The following is a 21,450-nucleotide window of genomic DNA, read 5'->3' on the forward strand; positions in this document are numbered from 1 at the left end:
ACAAAAATACATTCTAAGATCAACTTTTGACTCATAGTATCATATTTGAAACAGAGCAAGAGAGCAAAAAATACCAATTTTGACCAAAAAACCAACTTTGTTCAAATGAAAAATCATTAAAAATGGCCTGTCAGGCCTCAAACTTTTCCAAAGTCAGTTTTTTGACTTTCCTCAGCAAGACAAATTTGTATGCAGGATAAAAAATAATAACCCCAAACGGGGCAGTTTAACATATGGTGCCTGTCAACTCAAAATAAGCTAGAAGGATTTTTCTCAAAATGGAATGTTAATCACATTTCTATTCTTTGAATAATAATTATCTTCAATTTCTATCCACAAAATAGTCTTATTAATCCTTTAGGTCTGTAGCAAATTGCACATAAAGGAGACAAAATGGATCCTCACAATTAAATAATATATTTAATTGTCACATTTTATTTCAAAAGGTCCATATTAATACATTAAATTAAGTATTATAAATAAAATAAAGGTTTTAAACTATAGTGAATATTCTTATGTATCTTAACTCGTCACACAAATGGAATATAAAGAATATACCGCGTGATGCCTTTGTTTAACAACAATGAACTTTAAGTGCATGCGCATATAGTACGTTGTTTGTTGTTTTGGCGGCTAGGCAGAATGTTTGTCGCCAGTAAAAAAAAAAATGGCATGGATCAACAAAGTATTAATCTCCGCCGGACGAGACAATGTTCAGATTGCAAACTTCTTAAAGCTCGGCAAGTCCTTTGTCTGGAGAGTTGGGAAGGAACTAGAAGAATCTAAAGGTGATTATGAATAAACAACAATGTGTCCTAATCAGCAGATTAGATAAGACTGTCAGAGGTATCAGAATATCATTGCAAATTTGCAAAAAGTCATTGATGATAAGCCAACCAATTCCATGATCAGGCTGATCACCAAGTGCCATTCAACAACCCACAGTTCCATGCCAAAAATGTTTACCTGGTTGATGACAAACTCCTCTGACAAGTTGTCCCATGCAACCACTATGGAGGACTTCAGTAAGTTAATATTTGAGTATGAGGTCCTGTTGGTTTCTTTCTCCAATGTACCCCGTTTAGAAAAGTCTAGTGGGCTCAAATTTGTTAAGGAAGGAGCCATATCTATTAGGACAGGAATCGAGCCAAGTTATCTGTGCAGAACTTTTGGCACGTGTGAGAGGGGGCACCATCTTGAGTTGATAGGTAGTTACCTTCAGGATAGTTGGTCTTCAGCCTTGGCAAGATGGTGTACCTAAGCACCTTATAGTAGGCCTCCTGGCCGATTTTCTTTCCACCCGTGAAAAAGAACAGATGCATCTTCTTTCCATTAGAGGCCAAAACGCTGAGGACCAATGTTTGGGAAGGATGTTTGGTGTGGTAAAACCCTTGGACTTTTTCTTTTGTTTCCGCAAGTCAACAGTCGTGCCGGCGGTTGTGGAATTGATCAACTGTGAAAATCTTCTTGTCCGATAAAATTTTCACAATTGACCTATTTGCCTTAATCCCTGTGAGGATTTAATTGTACTTCTCAAGCCTTCTAGCTTTCATGCCCTCTGTCAGAAGGTGGCGTGGGGTCCTTTTGAAATAAACTAATCCCAAGTTGTGCTTTATAGACCTCCAAATAGTCCTAGGGGCCACAGAGAAGTTGCTGGCCAGGTGATTCATTGACTTAGCGGGATCTTCCTCTATATTCTTCTTCCAACTAAACAAGAACTTTGTATCCCTCTTTAAGTTATGACCTCCACTTCCTTACATCCTGGAGAGGTCTTTTCTATTCTTTTTCATCTGGGTCAACTTAAAAAACAGGCTCCTAAAACACTTAACTATGTTTGTAATCTTATTACACCAACTCCAGAATCTAGGAGATCTGAGATGTTCTGCCTTTTTGCTTGTTTCTCGCTCATGATGACTAAATGACTAGAATATTTTGTTTATGTAAAAGGGACGGCCGAAACAGAATATCAAAAAATAATTGTAAATCTTTTCATAGGAATGAGAAAAATAACATTAATTAATAGTCCACGTTTTGCAGCCCTACAATATATGTATTAAGTAAAAAAATAAATTGGGATTTTCTGCTTTTCTTGATTTTTCTTAAAGTTAGGAAAATAGAAAGAATTGACAATACAACTAAAATATTAATAATTAATAATTTAATACTTAATTGAATATAAATCAAAGTAACTCAAAAATATCAAAACCATATTCTGTTATGAAGTTTGCAATGAAAGTTTTATACATATAAAAAAAGATACAAAGTTAAACAAAATAAAATATATTTTCTTTATTTTTCCCCGAGAGAAAAATTGAATAATATCTACTCAAAAAAAAAAAAAAAATGGTTGAGGGTCAAACTATATACTAACGGATTGGATACTTTCCTCTTTTTTGATATATATTTGACGATTCTCTGTGATTTGGATTTCTAGAAGGTTCTTCAATTTAATTCGTATTACTCTGAACTTGATGTTTGTATTCTTTAAAGTATCAAACCAACGAACACAGGATCTTGGAATAGTAAATACATTTTTAGATTCGATTCTGTTTACTTTAGATAGTGTGGAGTTGGCGAAACATTTTGTTACAGTCATTGTATCCGGATGAATTAGACATTCCCATGTGTTTTGTATCTGGAACATATGAAATAATGCGAATTAATTGGTATCTGATTCATTAAAGCATATAGTTAGAGATGAGATTTGTATAAGAGTGCAAGGAGAAGGCGGGAGCGAGACAGTTCTAGTACAGTTGGCCAAAAACATTCCAAAGGACCAGTTGACGGCCATAGAACCATTTGGAACATTTGGCCCAAAAATGATATTAAATTTATTGATATATACGATTGCATATTTTAATTCAATTTAAAGTGATGGTATAATAATACTCATGGATTGACAAACAAGAATAATATCAGGCAAGAGCAGTGACCTTCATATAGAACTGGGCCCAACTAAACGTGCTGCAATTAGCCAAATTCGATGATTACATGAAGTGGCGAATAAATTTCGTCAATCTATGAGTATTTTCCAATATAAACAATCCTTCATGTCGAATAATAATTAATTGATAACACAGAAGTGATTAGGACTTATTCTAAAATATTCACTGTTGTGTTGTTTATACTTTAACTTATTTAAAGTACTAAAACGCTAAGGATTCCAAGTATATTCAAACCATATACTACTGTGTTGTGCTTATGTAGTGATCATAAAAAAAATTCTCCGAAAGAACACTTATTAATTTACCTATGTGACATATACAGCATATTAACAATACCTATATATCATAATATCATTTTAAATTTAATTAAAATATACAATTGCATACATATATTAATAAATTTAATATCGTTTTACCACTAAATGTCCAAAAAGGATATTGAGTTAAATGTCGACTCGGCAAAATGTCCTTCAGTGAAATGTCCGTTCCGTAAATTGTCTTTCGGCAAAAATGTTTTCAGCCAAAAGTATACTGACGGAGCGAGAGATATAGTACACTTGAATTAAGAGCATTGTTAATTTCAGTAGCCTGTTATTTGATTTTGAGATTAGGAAATAAATAATTGTTAATAAGAGGAGAACTTTCTACATTTAAAATAGCATTTCTGCAGAAAAAATATTATAATTATATTTAAAGTTATATAAATTGATTTTATTATGCTTTTTTAAATCAATTTATACCAAAGATAGGCGATAATTCTTCTTTCAGAAAGAGATGTGAACCCTCCCACGACTTATTAAATAATGGAAAAAAGAAAAAAAAAGCAACCACATGAACCGTTTTTTCCTTTTTCTAAGTGCACGCCCGCTACTAATAGAATAGAAGAACTGATAAATGACTACAATGACATAACATAAGTTCAAAATACCATTTGCCAAGAATTTGTCATATTCTTATGGGTAAAAAAGTATTTATTAGATTTAAATAGTCAAATGTATATCTAAATAATAAAATCAGACTGTACAATTTATAAACAAACAGTTTTTATTTAATTCCAATATCAAGTCTATTACAGGCCTCTTTTTTATTCAACTATTTGAATCTAATGAATCTATATTTTTTCCAGAAAAATAAGATAAATGATTGACGAATAGAACTTATGTCATGTCATTTTCAAATACAAGTAAATTTCCTTTAATACTTCAAAATTAATAGTGTAATGTACTTGTACCTGTAATTTCAATAAAGTACTCGTACTTGCCCCAATTACATTTACAGTATGTCCAAAAATTGATGGTGGTATTCAAAATATCCGTTTTATAGTTAAAAAAAATTATTTTGAGTCGGAATATAATTAAATTTGGCTGATACAATCATTAGGCAATATTGAATTTTTCTGATGGAATAATTTTCGATGATTGCATCATACATCAGTATAAAAGGGCTCAGAAAACACCACAGGATGTTAGTTGAAATTCAATATCCGAAATGGTGAGAGAACACTCTGTGGTGCTCAGACAACTTGGACTCTTTCTGGGACAAAGACTCATGCCATGCCAACAGTCCTGATTTGTCTCCCATTGAAAATTTGTGAGTTTTGGTCCAAAGGAAACTCAATGAAAATGCGCCAGGAACTTCAGAGAATGAATTAAAAAAAAAAAAATAAATTTTTAATATAAATTTTTTGAAAAAAAAAAAAAATATAAAATTTTTTGAAAAAAGAAAAATAAAAATTTTTTGAAAAAAAAAGAAGAAATATTAAATTTTTTGAAATATTAAAAAAAAAGAAGAAAATTAAATTTTTTGAAAAAAAAAAGAAGAAATATTAAATTTTTGAAAAAAAAGAAGAAATATTAAATTTTTTGAAAAAAAAGAAGAAATATTAAATTTTTTGAAAAAAAAGAAGAAATATTAAATTTTTTGAAAAAAAAGAAGAAATATTAAATTTTTTGAAAAAAAAAAAGAAGAAATATTAAATTTTTTGTGGAAATTTTGTAGAGAAAAAAAATTAAAATTATTATTTTTTTTTAATTTTGAGGATTAAATTAAATTTCAAATATAAAATTTTTCCTGTAACAAGCAAAAATTTAATTTTTTTTTTTTTTGGGGGAGGGGGGATTCGAAAAGTAATAAATAGTTATGTAACAGAAATATAAAATGATAAATAAGAATCGGAATCACAAGTTAAACATTATTTTCCCGATTCCAGAAAAAACACCCGATTCCAATCAATCGTCCCATCAATATTAAGATGTACTCCCCATTTCTTTTTTGATATAATTTATCATACAACGTATAACTGCCCCACGTTTTTGTTCTTGTTAAAGCTGAGTTCTTCCAAGACAAATAAACCAACAGACAGATAATTTTTGCTTTATCATCACAGTTATTGCCATAAGTTCATATAATTTTATAAAAATATAAAATTCCCTCACAAGGGGATCCTACAAATTTGACAATTCATACCTTGATAAAACTTTTCACGATGGTGTTTAGCCGAACGTTCATCTTCAATGAAATGCTCACTATGTAGATGAATTCAAGAAGTTGGTCACAAATAGTCAATATAACTGTATTTTCTTTTTTACAATCAACACGATTTATTTAAATGGATTTTCTCCTAAACAAATCAGCCAATTTTTATACAAACCAATGGCAAAGAAAGCTGAATAACTTTTATTATTATGATTTAATACAATTACATTTGGCGTACAAAATGGCTTCTACTCGTCCTCAAAACGGAAGCAGGTTAGATGACAGTTATTTCCTCCTGGATCCTGAACATCAGTTGGGATTTTTTTTTGCAGTAGGACCTGTTGGTATGTGGCTCGACTGTGCCACATACAAAGAAGTCCATGGGATTGAGGTACGGTAAACTAGGAGTACTGGGTCCAACACTGTTGATTCATAATCAAATCCAGACTCTTTTAGTTACTTCTTGACTTTTCATACAAAACAACTCTCCAGGTTTAAGAAGTTTGCAATCTCAGCATTGGCTTGTCTGGGCGGATTACTGCCTTTTCTACGATGGTTGAATAAATACTTTATTGATTTACACATTTTTTTAAATTGCCACCAAAACAACCAAAAGCGTCCTGCCTGGTCGTGTGCAGCTTTTGCTGGGCTCAAAGTTCGCTGTTAAACAATAGTCGCACGCTGTATTTCATTAAATCTTAGTAGCTCTTGAGCACTGTTCTAGAGCATAACTCCAAAGAACGCTTGATGGAATCTTCCAACTGAACTTTTTTCCCTGATACATTTGATCACCAAGCCAGCAACTTTTTTGTCCCAGCTCTTATTTATTCGGTCTAGTTCATTATATTCTTAAAACCTGTTCTATCGGTCCTTAGAAACTGTACTAAGGACTGTTGTTCCTTTGGACAATCACTAACATCACTGATTAAAAATATGAAGTAAAGAACGTCATTAAAAGCCAAATTTGATAATTTTTGGGTCTTATATGCAGGACAGGATGGCATTGAACTAAATGTCTTCAGTCCGAAATAAGGATGGACTCAACATTAGTCATTATCAAAAAAGTGAAACAAAAATTAATACACTAAATGGAAATACAATCAAAATATCCAATATTTTTTATATTAAGTATTTTTTTCTTTTACTATAATAAGGAAAACATCAAGTTTTATTACTAAAAAGTCTGAGTGGTAGAATTAAATACGTAAATGATTAAATATCGTTTCTAAATACTCCAATATATCTTGTATACGCATACTATATAAGAACCAATCTCATATTTCATATAATATTTTGTTAACTTTATACTTTCTACCGGGTGGGAACTAAGAATTTTACAGGGTTTGTATTTGATTATTGAATTCTTTACATATTTTGTATAATACATCTGTGCTTTCAAAATATTATTTATTAAAAAAATTATTTCAATTACTATCAGCTCTTATTTTATTCAATTATTTCCCAATTGGCTGATACTATGGCAGTAATCTTCTTTAGGAAATGACTTACAGGCATAGTTCGGATCCATTTGAATCCTAATTTAGTGGATGACTGCCTTCATTGAATCCACACTTCCAAAACGTTATCTATATACCTTCAACTAAAAAGCAGATAACATGAATAATTTTGGCTATAGGGTGGTCACTTGTTCCTGATATTTTCTGCATTCATACGACCACTGCCATCCTTTCTTTTAATGTACCCATCCCTTTCCAACTTCTTTTTTACAGTCTAAGCCAGGGGTCACCAACTCTCTGCTATTTTGGAAGACTATCATTTTTTTCCCCCTCAAAATTAAAAAAAACCAAGCCACCTTCCCCATCCAAGAAAATAATCCTGCGGACCCGCCTGCGTTTATACAAATATTTTGAACTGGTAGCTCTCAAGTCTTTTGGGAATCTTTAAGTAGCCCTCAGCTTTAAAAAGGTTTGTGACCCCTGTTCTAAACAATCTTACTGGAAGTTCCAAATAGCATTGCCATCTCTGTTGGAGATTGACCGCCACAAAATAAAGTTGCGCCCTTGTGTTTGTGTACCACTCTGATGCCATTCTATGCTCAGTTAAAAAATAAAAAATGTGTACTAATACCTGATATTTCCTTGATGCTACGTGGTTAGGTAGCAAAACGTGGACTCTTAAATAATGTTAATTTTCTCACCACCAATATAGGAAGGTTAAGTGATTAATTTGGAACATTCTGGTTCAGGCATCTTTTGAGCATAAACAAACGTTAATAAATATTTCGTCATCTCGTCATAATGAGTGAGCAAAAACCCAACAGGGAGCTTATATCATATCTATTAGATGCTGAAGTAGAGGTGGCGAGGGTTATAGACATTGTGAAGTGCTCCAGGAGCCTAGTTTTCAAGGCAGCCAAATGGGGAATACTCTTCAACGATTTCTTCGGGGCTGATATTACCATCAGGAGGCACGTAAATGGCGGCTTGGGATTACCCACATTTTTTAAATTATTGAAAATAAATAAATATTTTGAAGTATTTCTAAATCAACCTCTGTAATCCCCACGTTTTGCTACCCAAGCCTGAATATATTACCGAAATCTATAAGATTAGTCACTTACAACTTCAGAATTTTGAATTGTAGGAGTTTGTAAATCTTTAGTTTCTACTTTGGTTGAAATAATTGAAAAGCTTAAATACATAAAATTATGATAACTCATTCAACTGGTGCATATTCAAGGTCACTTAAAAGTCCTTTGCAACGTTGAAGATGCGTTTGTATAATATGAGAATATACCTTTTGAATATTAGCAAGGGCTCCTCACAAAAGCATTGCGACTGTTTTATTGACTGCAGTTTGGAAAAAACCACAAATATTTAGCCTGGTTGGACATAGATTGCCTCTATCTCAATGATATTATCTACATTGACTAAGTTTTTTCTTCCCAATGACAACCTTCCTTTTAAAGTTCATATTCTCTTCAACCGTCTTTTTTACTTTATAAACTGTCGTTCCGTCAAATTCATTTACATTTGGAATCTCAATTGGAGTATGAACCCCACAAATGAATGCTGTGACCATTCTTAGCTCAATTAAAAATAAGAAATGTTTGCAGATAATTGATGTTTTACCTTATATCTTACAAAAAATTATTTTATACAAAACTACTCCCACTACTGTATAGCTATTTCTTTATTCAATACTGTTAACATCGGTTGATAGTGTGGGAGTGATCCTCTTATGGAAAGCACTTACAGATAAAGTCCGGATCCATTTAAATCCAAGTCTAGTCAACGGATGCCTCCATCGGCTCCACACATCTACGACGTTCGTTACATGCTTTCATCTCAACATGTAGCCAAAATGAATAATCTGGACTGTAGGGGGGCCATTTTGACTTCTCCAAAATGATGTTCTTGAGGTTATTTGCAATGATAATGGGTTTTCTGCCACTCTCATTCCTCCTTTCAAAGTTTCCAACCTCTTCCACCTACTTTTTACATTATCAACAGTCTTCCTGGCTATTCCAATTAGCTATGAAATCTCAGTTGGCAATTGACCCGCTCAAGCTGTGACCTTAAGCTTTGTCTCCCACTCTGATTCTTATCTCAATTAAAAATTAAATTTTTTTTGACAGTTTATATTTTATTTATTTAAAAAAAAGAAAAGTCACTTTTCAGCCTTCGAATTTTGAATTGGGTGCGTGAATAAATTTTGATTTTCCACCCGGTAAATGATGAAAATAATGACTAAACTTTTTCGAAAAGATAAATACTTAGTTGGGTATAAATATAATTTTTATTTGTTTTTGAGTTACTCTAAAGTTTGTTATCGTCAAAAAAAGTGATAAAAACCCTTGCGACTTTTTTTTATGAAAGCAAAACGTTAAACTTTTTCCGAATATTTTATACTATGCAACAGAATTGAGGTTTTGGAATGCCTGCGCTAGCTAAACACACATTTATTATTGTTATTTAAGCCGGAGAATACTAAAATTACTAATAAAACTTTTAACTGACTATAGTCTTCTACGGTTTTTATAAAAATAACAAATCTGGGGGTCAGACGCCAAGAAGAAATGCTGTTGCAAAATGATTATTGAAGTTTTCATAATTTAGGCACTTTGACTATAAAAAATAGTATTTTTATATCTTGTATGAAGAAAAACATGCGATTGAGTCTTGAAATTCTAAAAATATATGTACCTTTTAGGGGTTCCCTTCCAAAACCCCAATCTCTCGAGATTTTAAACCTATAAGTAATTATTCAGAAAAACCATATTTCTTGGGAAGTGTTACTTTTAATGATTACATAAAATAATCCTCTTATTAGTAATTCATAAAATGAAAGATTAAAAACCCATGTAAACACAAATTCAAGCGAAAATGATTTTTTTTCAAAGTTGAGTATGGATTATGTATACTTTGACGAATTATCTTCAATTTCTGTGAACATACTATTTGTTGTTTGTTGCAAATTAAAGTTATAGCGTCTAAAATTGATTGTCATAATAAAAGAATAAGAAATGGACATATATAATTTGAAAAAAACCATATCGGGCAATGTAATGCATTTAAATCAAATAAAGTTTCTAAGCCAGTGGTTTCTTAACAATGGTTCGATAGAACCATTGGGGCTCGACAAGCCCTTTGCATCCACTCACACGACTGTCTACCTGGGCGACCAAATTTCTGTACGAGTGTGCTGCAACAGCGTTGTATTGCTCAGATCAGGGGGATATCAACATAAAAAAACAACGGGGATGCCCTGCTGTGAGATTAAAAGAAATCACTTCTACGTGTTATATTACAGATGTTTAGTTGCTCAGTAAAAATGTGTTACACAAAATGAATAAAGCCTTAAACTTAAAACTTTTAACTCCTCCATACACGCTTTTCGTAGATTTTCCCGGTGTTTGAATTCTAAAAGTATTTATTTTCTTAAATGTTAAGGGACTAGATGACCAAGAATAAAAATTCACACAAGCACTGGTTGTGTTTTGGCTTTGAAAACGAAAGGGATTGCCGGGAAAGTAGAAGGCGTTGGAATTAGCGTTATTAAATTCCAAAGCTCTTATTGCCGGTAAAATACAAATTACGAACACTGCTCCTGAAGAGATAAGAGCTGTTATCATCTCAGCTATTGCAAGGTATACTGCCTTCTCTTTGATGGTTCCGTGTACCTCTGGATCCGGATGGACATAGGGAGGGGATTTTATTAGGTATTATCCCTCCATGTCTTCTAAATTTTTAGACACTTTAAAGGGAATTGTAAGACCTTACAAAGCTTTAAAAAAAAAAGTCTTACTATGGAGACTGTTTGTGCTTTTAAGTATCCCATTCTCATCAAAACTGTCTATAATTGATGTTACTCTTTTGGCCATTTTCTCCATCTCTTGAGGTATTGCCTTCTTATAAGTCCAAAGATAGTCTTAATGATAGGGAAGATCAAATTAAAAATTAGTGGAAGGAGAGTTTGTCTATCAACTTTCTCCTTCCCTTTTTAATATGTGGAGATCTAAAGCTCAGAAACTACATACTCATTATTTAAAGAATGGGTTCAAACATAAATATCATAAATTGACTAGATATCCATTTAATAACCTATACAATTGAAATATAAACGAAATGAAAGAAGATGTTAAACATTTTCTGGAGAACCAAAATAATTTTTGTAACAGAAGAATGCCATCTCATTATGATCTTAAAGCCATACGTTTCCAGAGTCATTGGAATAGGGGAGTTGTTCATAATAAATATAAATAATCAGTTTTGGATCAAGGATACGATAAATATTGCAGTAGAAAAACTTTCATTCGTCCTTTGAAATCTGTGTGTCATGAGTTTGGAATAATGGGGAGGCGCAGCGATGATTGCCATATTTGTTATGATCATTCTCGAGAATTGGCCTCATTATTCAGAGAATCTATTTTAAAAAATCCTTTGGTTGATTGGACATTAAATATTAACGACAGTGTTAAGGAGTACATGCGTCATGTCCTAAGTGAACGAAGATATTACAATAGAAGGGTTGACTACGACAAAAATCATCAAAAATCTGTTAAGTTATTAACTATGGATTTTTCTGAAGCTAAATCAATTTCTTACTCGTCAATTCAAATAGAAAAAAAAATCATTTCTTTGTATGAAGTTAAACTTTTTGCTATTCAGAATGAACAACGAAAAAGGTACATCCGATATATACAATATTTATTTTTGATGAGGAGTCTCAGTAGGTACATTTTTATATAATTTTTTCAGTGTTTGCAATCTTGTTCTAAAATAATTTAAGGAAAATATTAAGAAGGATTCAAATTGTGTCTTTTCAAAATCATATTATAATCAGAAAAAATTAATTGCATTGAAGATTTAGAGTGGAAGAACTCAAGAAAAGAATCTACTTAAGTTTGTGTGTTATCTTACAAGAAGAGCAGATTCCCACTAATTCAGTTGTATCATTGGAAGCCATTTTTAGACAATTATTTCTGTCCTCTAGAAGGAATAAAAAATTATTACCTTCATATCTGTTTTTTCCTGGAGTTGTACATGTTAAAGAACGTTCCGATAGTATACAAGCTATTCCTATAAATTTATTAAAACCTGGAATTCCGTACTCTGATTTGCCATTATCTATTTCTGAAGAATACACTTTGACAAAAAATAAGATTACCGGTGGAGAGAATGGATTATCTAATGAAGAATGTCGTCCCTTGGATTTATTGTAATCAAAAAATAAGAAAGCTTTTCCCTTCAACGACGTCACAGAATTCGTTCATATTCCATCCTATCAAGGTAACCATTTTGTGTTTCCATCTACTTCTCACCATAACGATTTCGACTTCTTCTCCTACAGCATCTAACAATTTAATAGAATGTAGTCAATCATTTTTATCCTTACTAATGAATTATTTGGTACACGAATCAGCATCATCCTTGATTAATTTATTAGAAGGCATTACTCATCATTTTCCCGTTCCTTCATTTTTTTAAATTTTAATCTACTTGTTTTTATATTATAAGGCACATCATGTAATTTTGATAGACAAATATGGATTTAACTACATCTGTTGATCCAGATCGAGAACATCCACATGAATCAGACAAGGATGTGAATTTAGCACGAGGAATAAAAAAGAACTGATTTCCATGTGATGGATGTAATTTGCACAGTAAATATTTGAAAAAGGAGATCAAAAAAATGTGAATATTGCTACAAAATACAAGTCATAGTCTATATAAGGAATTAGAAGATTATTCTTCTTTCAGGCTTTTTTTTGTTGCCTAGCTCCTACATTCAAAATAATTGGTTATAGATAGCAACACATTATCAAAGCATATTATGTTTTATTATTAATTATATTTGTTAATAAACCAAATATTGGTCGTTGCTTATTAATATATTTATGAATAATTTTGTTTGAAAATTAATATGTGATCGATATTGAGATATAAATAAATGATTCTTATTTCTTATATTTATTTATATAATATTTAATTTTGTAAATCAAAAACAAATGTGACGACTATTTACTTCTAAATTAAAGCCGAAATAATTTATTAGCTAATTGACCATAATTTTTTTTTCTTCAAGCAAACAGCTAAATCAGGATAATAAGGAATATAATTGAGTATAATAAGAAATATCGTATTATATGAACTAAAGGTACATCTTAATCTATAAAATTGATAACTTTTTTATTGAAAATGATAAGACTATCTTCATCTAATATTCCCAATACTTCAGCAATCCGATCCTTCCCTTCAACTATAAAATATACTGCAATTACATGATACATGTTTCATTAACAGTCTGGATGTGATAAATCAATAGATTTGTATTTAAAAAAAGTAAGACATTAAACTAAATTAAAAATCCACTATTCAAGATATGTAGAGGAAAAAAAAAATCATTTTCTGAACCTTGAAATTTGCTTATACGCAAAATTCATAACTTACTAAGATCCCGTTATTTAAGTTAAAACGCAATTCATCAAACATTAAAAAAAAATTATTTTCTACCATCAATTTACAAATAACCAATAGAAGACTAAATTTGTTTATAATGAATTAAACTGGGGAAGCTAAAATTATATTTTAGATGTAGATAATGGCTATACATAAATAAAATAACATGTTTTGAAAAAAAACTAAAGATTTTAAATTATATTTTTTGTAAATTCAATTGGAACAGTTTCAAATCCTTGGTCAAAACACTTTGATTTATGGGACTTCCGTTATTATTACAATATTTGTCAGAGATAAAATAAGAATATTAGTATTTTATATATCTGGAAGAGAGGATAAATGACGATTACATTAGATATTTTTTCCTTATATTATTGGATGTCATTTTAAGTCAAAATCATAAGATCCTGGAAGACACAGTAGAATGCTCAACTTTTGAGTCTAATAAGTTGTTTGAAAGCTGATGTTACCCAAGTAGATACTCCTTGAATCCTTGTCGAAAGTTGAAAAATATTCAACAGAAGTGGAACAAAATCCTTATAATCTTAGTCCTTGATTATTTAAGAAATATAATATTGGGTCCATATAGTTAATGCTTTTCGTGAGCTCAGTATAAACTAGGTTTCGAGTTGTTAGTATTAGCTATCTAGTCCGAGTCAAGTCTGGAGTCTTTGAATGTGGGATCAAGTCGAGTTACACGTCTTCAAAATATGGTCAAACTCGAGTCCCTCTGGTATTCAATTAATTGGCAACATAATGGAAAGACACAAATTAACAAAATTGAACAATGGATTCGAGTTTTTTATCTTGTTTTTATCTCTAAAGTTTCTTCGCACGTAAAGAAGCGCCTCTTATAAAATCCGGGAGTACCAATTACCCTAGCTTCATTTGTATTTAGTGGGATATTTTCATAATACTTAATTTTAAATATCGGGTCGTACAGTAGAATAAGTGAAATGTTTCTCTAATAGAGCCGTAAACAGTGAATATAAAACTGTTTTTGGTTTATTAAAAGAAAAAACAATCGTAGAATCTTTCCTTGTATTCATCAAACATATAAAATAAAAAAATAAATCGGGATTTTCTCTTTTTCTAGATTTCTGTTCCGGATTGTTTTTATCCATATATTGAAGATTTATTCGAGATAAAGTTTTTATAGATTTTTGCTATAGTCTAAGGACGAGATCCTAATGAAGTCACAACTAAAATGGAGCCTCATATTGTTGAAATTAAGACCTCTAACGCTCTTTGAAATCAGTCAATTTTTGAGTGTATAAACGGTATTTTTCCCTTTTTAAATCCCTTTAGAGGTCTGAAAATTGCTTTGGAAGGGCAAATCTTTCCCAAAATTTATTTTTGCATAAACATACACCTGAACATCTTTTGGTGCAAAAAAAAAATACAGTAATACCTTCACATACGAGTTTAATTTGTTTCTAGACGGAGTTCATAAGTCAAAGTAATTTATCCTATGAGAAATAACTAAACTAAATTGTGCTCTATACGATTATCGAGTCCCGTAGTCGACACACGACGGGCTCATATTTTTATTATCTAAGAAAGCTCGTATGTTGTTGCACTCATACCTTAAAACATACCTGTGGTGTCTTGTTCAAGTGGGATAACCACAAGTCCACTAAGAAAAAACTTTGGCCAAAAAGCACTTATAAGTATAGGAAATAGGATTTCTGCAGAAAAAATCACAGTTTACAGATTAGAAAAGGAAAACTGGTTGGTGTGTGTGCTCTTTTTTATTTTTCGTTCATTCTTTAGATATCTCCTACAAATTCTGAGTTTCTGCTGGGGGACCTGAAGAAGAAGATCAAGGAGGACCCCACAAAATCCATGAATCACCTCTCTAACGAGTTTGACGTGGACGAGGGGACAATCAGGAGGGCTGTGAAGGAGGACTTGGGGTTGTTCTCTTACACAAGGACACCACTCAACCTGTTGACGGACACTCTGAAGGAAAGGAGACTGCAGAGGTGCAAGAAAGTTCGTGCTTGGATCAAGGGAAATGGATTCCAAGTAAAAAAATTCTCTCACGATAAGATTTTCACGGTGGACCAGGTCTACAACCATCGGAACGACCATTGGCATGGGGGATCACCAGAGGAAGTAAAAGGGTGTTCCATATCAAACATCAGGCCCAAACAATAATCCTGGGGATCGTGGCGTCTGGCGGCAAAAATATGCTTCCCTTCTTTTTTAAGGCTGGGGAGAAAATCAATCTGGAGGCCCACTACAAGGTACTGAGGTTCACCATACTGCCATGGCTCAAGGCCACATACCCAGAAGACAACTATATGTGTGGACTTAAGATGGTGCACCCTCAAACACATCAGACAAATGCCAGAAGTTTGAACCCTTTGGACTTTGCTGTGTGGGTCACTTTGGAGAGGGAGACTAACCGGACATCTCACCCGAATGTGGACTCCCTGAAGGCTGCCATTGTGAAGGAGTGGAACAACTTGTTCGAGAAGTTCATCATCAACTCCTGGTAGGCTTACCACCGCCGTGTAGAGGCTGTGATTGCAGCTGAAGGGACCCCCTATTGAGTGAACCTGTTCACAAAAGGTCATGTCTGAAAGTTTTGTTAAAACAAAAATTCCAAATTATGTATCAAAAATAAAATTATTGAAATTTGTTCTAAAATCAGTCATTCACTCCACGTTTTGCTTCCGAACACTGTATATACAATCCCAATTTTTTATATTATTAACTGATTTAGATAGTAATGGATCAAGCGCAATAATGTCGGAAAAGCGTCTGTTTTATACACTCACACCTTTATAACGCTGTATCGTATGATCCGATGTGACTAAAAAGGAACAAGATTGACTAAGTTCTTAAAAAGGTGGCGGGAAATACGAAATTACTTTTTCCCCACGAGGATTTTGACAATTTTTACATCCCTAGATTGTATATTTATATAACAAAATTACTGTTTCCCTACAAGGATTTTGACAATTTTTACATCGCAAGATTGTATATTTATATATATTTTACATAGTAGAATAATTAACCTCTAAAAAATATATTAATTCATAATAGGAAATGTGAGTAAATTGATGGGGCTTTAATTCTGGATCATACTGTATTGTTTTGAATTTAGTTCTTACATACTTTGTTTTTCCTTATTTTCAATGCACACCAAAGTGAGCGACTTGTAACTTTTCCTCTCGTAAACAGCCTTGAAAAATCAAATCCCTCCAGAGTAATTGACAGGAGTGGATGATGAATTACCTACAAAATTTATATAATATGTACAGTATACTTACACATATATACATAAATCAAATCTCTTTACAGCATTTAATCAACATAAAATACATTTCTATAAACTCCCATCTGTAAATCATTTATGAACCTTCTCTTCCTCTCTCCTATTCTTAAGATGTAAGTACAATACATAAACATACAATATCACATAGCCCACAAAAAAAAAGAAAGCTCTTCCCTCGATATAAATTAGGCTGGTTTGTTTCTCAACTTTTTTCGAATTTCGATTACGACTATTGGCTATAAAAATTACCTATGCAAAATTGTCATTCCAACTAGAGCATCTTTAGGTTCCACGTCTCAATCAAATAATGAAAAAAGACAAACACTCTTTACTTAGTGAGAGTATATACCAAAAATACATTTTTTTTAGTTAGTTACGCTCAATAGTTTTGATAGTAATTTTTCTATCCTATGAAAAGGGTTAAAAAAGTTTGTCTCTAAAACTCTTCTATCGAACAAAAAAGGGGGGAAAGAAAGTTAGGACAATTTGATGATCCAAAATAATGCCAGAAGCGTCCGCAATGGGTGGGCTGGAAGGGCTATAGCAAAGTAATATTTTTACTTTTGCCTGCAAAATTTGATATTTGAAATTTAATTAATTTTTTTTTGGAAAAAAATTAATTTTTGAACTTTTGTTTTCCAAAAAAATTTAATATTCCTTGAATAGCTATGGATTATTAAAATTTTTCTACAATAAGTTTAATATTTGAAACCTTTTTTTAGAAAATAATATATTTGAAATTTAATTCTTAAATTTTTCGGGAACAGTTGTGGATTTCAAAATTTCATTTTTTTGTGAATAGCTATGTATTTTTGTTTTTTTTCCAAAAATATAAATTTTTGGGAATAGTTATGGATTTTTGTGATTTAAAATAAAAAAAATTGAAATTTTTTTCCAAAAAAAATTAAAAAACAAAGCCTTTTCATATTATAATCCTGTAGACGCCATTAATACGCATCCTTTTTTTACCTTTTTTGAAAGGAAACATCAAAAATTTCTTTTGATGCATTAGAAACAAACTTAATTAATGTTTTTTATACGTGAGAGTAATGTTTATCATAGTTAATTAATGCAAAATAATTCGTCATGCTGGATTTTAATCTTTATATTGCGAAATAAATAACTTTTGTCTCCTTTCAAACTTTGACCGAGATTTGCTGCCTAAAGACGACGCCGTAGGGAAATGATATTTTGCATTGGTATTTATTTTACTACAATACAACTTTTGCGCGAATTAGCCGTCATCCAAATTCTAAATAAGTTGAAAAACAAACCATCCTAATGTACATGTTGCATATTATATACCTAGATATGTTGAGTCAATATAAAAAATAATTTTGAACAAAATTAAAATAGAGGAAAACCCAAGTGATCTTTTGTCTCCATATACACTGTGCTGAAAGCTAAACATTTACGCCCTCAAAGAATTCAAAATTATATAACTGTAAGGGATGGATTCTAAAATCTTAGTAGTACAAACGTATATGAATTAGTTTTGGAAGAAGAAGAAAAAAAAAAACTGTTTAGGGATTCGAAAAGGAAAAACGGTTTCTGCGAGTAGTCTTTCATATTTTTGTTCCTTATTTAATAGTTTGTTGTCGTGTTTACACTTCCCTCTAAAGGAAGAATTCTCTCCTATCTTTGGTGTAAATTGTTTAAAATATGCAAAATATATACTATGTATTTCATTACAATTAAAAACCTATATAATTATAATCAATAATATTACCATATTTATGACCCCATCCAATGCCCTAACTTAACTGCCCCTGTGATACATTCCTATTCAGGATTCACTCTTTTGATTGAATGTACAAGGAAATAAATAGTGGCAAATGTCGCATACTATTATGATGATGTAATATCTTTCGTGGTATTGAAAGGTACATCTTGTGAGAGGATTTTTTTTTGGCTAAGTTAAAAAAATTTACTCTCCGTCATTCCTGAGTTGAGCCCATACACTTTAGTTACTTGGTGTTCCTCCCTCGAGATTGAAAGAATGTCGATAACAGCTACAGGAAATAAAAAAACACTGCTTATTTTGCCAACAACAACAAAATTGAATGCTAAAATGATTAGGATTAATAACTGTAATTACTAACTAAGAAAAAAAGAACCCATCGACAACTACAAAAGTTATTGTTTACCTCAGTATATAGTTTTTATAATTTATTTTCATTATATAAAAAAACCCAATATGATGGGAATTTAGAGGCACTTTGAATAATTTTAAACAGACGAAATTTGAGGTGTTTGAAACTGTGTAATGTAGGAACCTCCTGTATATGTATTTTATTTTATATTTTTAAAACAATTTATACCATAGGTAAGTGAAAATTCTTCTTTCAGAGGTAAATGTTAACATCTCAACGGCCTATTAAATAATGAAAAAAACAAAACAAAACCAAAAAACTCACACAACAATCATTTTTCCTTTTTTAATTATTAAAGGTAGTTTTTAAATTACAAAAATGTCCATTCTCAGATACGTCCGCAGGTGGTGGCTCAGGGGCTGACCCCCCTCCCAAATTCAATAATTTTTGCTTTTTAGTATAATTTTTTTTCATTAGGAGGAAAATATTTTGCGAAGAAAAGAGGATAAAAATTTAACTTAATTTTTTTTTTTAAATATTTAATTTTCTGTGAATATCTATAGATTTAAAAAAATTAAAAAAAAAATCTTAATATTAGAAATATAATTTTTGAAATAAAAAATTTAATTTATTGCCAATAACTGTGGATTTTTAATTAGTAAAATGTTACCTCTCAGGAACGTCCTCGGGGGGTGGGCTGGAAGACTCTAGCCCTCCCTCCAAATTCAGTAATTTCTGCTTTTATTTTAATTTTTTTTTGGTTAGGATAAAAATTTTTTCCCAAAAATGAGGAAAAAAACATAGCTTGGATTTTTTTTGTCAAAAATGTGAATAAAAGTAAATTAACTTTTTAAATTTTTTTTCGAAAAATTTAATTTATTGTCAATAACTGTGAATTTTCGAACTTTTTTTATTTGTAAAAATTGAATTTTTGGATTTTTTTTGTAACTAGATATGTATTATTTTTTAATAAAATCCAAAAAAACAATCCCTTTCCCCCAAATAAAATCCTACCAACGGTTCTGACTCTATTTATAAGATCTTACCCTAACAAATTGAGTTTGTGGTGTGATTGGTGAACAAAAGTGTATGAGTGGACACACTGTTGGAATGGTAAACAATTGAGAGTAGTAGGAACGGGAGAAAGTCGTAAAATAACCAATGATACAAAAAGGTATTAACAATAATCCACTTCGTCTCATTTTCATTACCTACACTTGATATCGATTGAATCAAAGTAAACTTATTATACTGGAATACTTTACTTTCCAATATAAACAGAATGACTCATTTCACGCTTAATATACCTACTAGATATATGTACTTATGAATATCTTCATCAATGATTAGGGGGGAGAATCACTCTTCATTAATATCAATTTATTATGAAAGAACTTTCTTTTTTGATTTCAAATGTTTGACTCACACACATCCTTGAGGTATAGTAGATATTAGTGTTGGGGTTCGATCTAGAAATTCTAGACCGGTCTAATACCAGTACAATTTTTGTTTGAACGAATTAATATGTTCCTTGTTGAATGTTCGGTTTGACCAGTCCAGGGGTAAAATTCCGTCTAGATCGGTACAAAGGACAAATTCGGTCGAGGGGGTCGTGTAGATAAATCCAGACATTTTTAAATGCATCCTGATCAATATGGGAAGTAAGTTGAGATTTGAAATTTTATTTACAAGTTCTAATCATAATAATACAAAATTTATTGAATGTATTTCGATCCGAGGTCTAGTGAAAACATCAATCACAATTGATCTAGTTAAAAAGACAAGAGTCTGCGGTATTGAACGAAAAATCAGTCCATAAAAATCACTTAAGACTGAACCGAAAAAAAAAAAAAAAATCGGTGCTGGACCAACTCTGAACATTAGTAAATATCTATTATATATTTGGTCTATCAACATCAAACCTATCTTGAGGAAAAATCGAGTAAAGGAAAACATACGGTATATTTTTATAGTTCATATATATACCGTGTACGAAATAAGTATTTGATCCCTTGCCGATTTTGTAAGCCTGCCCACTGATAAATACTTTCTATGGTATTAAAGTCAGGAGACTGTCTAAGACAGTCTATGAACTTGATGTGCTTCTTCATTAGCCACTTCTTTGTTGCCTTGGCTTCGATGTAGTGAAGTTTTCATTTCCCTTAGCAGAGAAAAACGCCCAAAACTTAATATTAAAAAAAGCTTCGCTAAACTGTGATAACGTTTCATTAGATCAGTTACACTCAGATGTAATAAAGTGGGGGGCATTAACGATGACGTAGAGAAGAATTACTCTGTTGTTGATCCCCAATTCTACTATGAGGCTAACAAGGTCTTACAATTATAACTCCGCATCAAATAAAAAGGTTATTTTCTGTCTTTTATGAGTACAAACGAATGTTCAATCAGGTTTTGAATATAATTTAATATTGTAGCAAACGATGTTCACTCCTCAGAAAATAATGACAGCAGCTCAGGATCCCAAAATGTAATCTTCAGTTTGCCAACTACAAAAAACAGATAAACTGTCAATACACTCCATTTTCATCAAAGGAAATATGTATTTCATCCCCCGCCAATTTTGTTAGTTTGTTGCTTATTTTTTATCAAATTGAGGTTCGGAGACTGGCTAAGCCACTCCATTACCTACTCTGCTTCTTTTGCCACTCCTTTGTTGCTTTGGCTATATGTTTTGAGTCGTTGCCGTGCTAAAAGGACCATCCAGG

The 21,450-nt window shown here is 31.6% G+C and overlaps 1 long non-coding RNA gene across 1 annotated transcript; it reads right to left on the reverse strand.

Annotated features, from left to right (window-relative positions):
- Positions 1–2,382: 2,382 nt before the first annotated feature.
- On the reverse strand, positions 2,383–19,953 carry LOC139907302 (uncharacterized). The gene is made up of 3 exons (XR_011783795.1): positions 19,771–19,953; positions 16,472–16,591; positions 2,383–2,635 (listed from the first exon to the last, which is right to left on the reverse strand). It is a non-coding gene; the product is annotated as an uncharacterized lncRNA (long non-coding RNA).
- Between the last annotated feature and the right edge of the window lie 1,497 nt (positions 19,954–21,450).

Source organism: Lepeophtheirus salmonis, chromosome Z (genome assembly GCF_016086655.4).
Source record: "Lepeophtheirus salmonis chromosome Z, UVic_Lsal_1.4, whole genome shotgun sequence".
Lineage (NCBI taxonomy): Eukaryota > Metazoa > Arthropoda > Copepoda > Siphonostomatoida > Caligidae > Lepeophtheirus > Lepeophtheirus salmonis.